This window comes from Arachis duranensis, chromosome 3 (assembly GCF_000817695.3).
Source record: "Arachis duranensis cultivar V14167 chromosome 3, aradu.V14167.gnm2.J7QH, whole genome shotgun sequence".
Lineage (NCBI taxonomy): Eukaryota > Viridiplantae > Streptophyta > Magnoliopsida > Fabales > Fabaceae > Arachis > Arachis duranensis.
The window spans coordinates 53,053,880-53,055,272 of record NC_029774.3 but is presented as its reverse complement, the minus strand read 5'-3'; positions in this window follow the sequence as shown (position 1 = coordinate 53,055,272).

Genomic DNA, 1,393 nt, shown 5'->3' with positions numbered 1-1,393 from the left:
AGGTTTATTACTTGGACGACCCAGTGCACTTGCTGGTTAGTTGTGCGAAGTTGTGTAATGCCATGGTATTAAACACCAAGTCTTTGGGGTTCATGACCGGGGATTATGAGAGTTGTGAAAAGTATTGTTCACAATTTCGCGCACCACTTCTTCTCTGGGTACACATCTGTGGATCATTCCGTCTGCACATCTCTTAAAGAGATATGGCTCATCCCATAGGTAGTACTTGGCATCTGAAATTAATTTCTTTCTTTGTATTCTGCTGTACTCCTGTGGTATGAACCTCACAGCTTTATAATTTGCAATATCTGCAAACCATGGAGCTTCCTGAATGGCAAAGAGTTGCTCATCTGGGAAAGTCTCAGAGATCTCAGTAGAAGGGAGGGACGCCCCAGCACTGGTTCTATTCGGGACAGATGATCAGCTACTTGGTTCTCTGTCCCTTTTTTGTCTCTTATTTCTATATCAAACTCTTGCAGAAGCAACACCCATCTTATAAGCCTGGGTTTTGAATCCTGCTTTGTGAGTAAGTACTTAAGAGCAGCATGGTTAGTGTACATAATCACCTTTGATCCCACTATATAGGATCTAAACTTGTCAATGGAATAGACCACGGCAAGTAACTCTTTTTCTGTGGTTGTGTAATTCTTCTGTGCATCATTTAGAACATGGCTGGCATAATAAATGACGTGCAGATGCTTGTTATGCCTCTGTCCCAACACTGCACCAATGGCATGGTCACTGGCATCACACATTAGTTCGAATGGCAATGTCCAGTCTGGTGCAGAGATGACTGGTGCTGTGTCCAGCTTGGCTTTCAGGGTCTCAAATGCCTGCAGACACTGTGTGTCAAACACAAATGGTGTGTCAGCAGCTAGCAGGTTGCTCAGAGGTTTTGCAATTTTTGAAAAATCCTTTATAAACCTTCTGTAGAATCCTGCATGCCCCAGAAAGCTTCTGATTGCCTTAATATTGGCAGGTGGTGGCAATTTTTCAATTACCTTTACCTTTGCTTTATCCACCTCTATTCCCTTACTTGAAATTTTGTGCCCAAGGACAATTCCTTCAGTCACCATAAAGTGACATTTCTCCCAGTTTAAAACCAGGTTAGTCTCTTGGCACCTTTTCAAGACAAGTGCTAGGTGATTAAGACAAGAGCTGAATGAGTCTCCATATACTGAGAAGTCGTCCATGAAGACTTCTAGGAATTTCTCCACCATATCAGAGAAGATGGATAGCATGCATCTCTGAAAGGTTGCAGGAGCATTACACAGACCAAAAGGCATCCTCCTGTTAGCAAACACGCCAGAAGGGCAAGTAAATGTTGTTTTCTCTTGGTCTTGAGGATCTACTGCAATTTGATTGTAACCTGAATAGCCATCCAAAAAGCAGT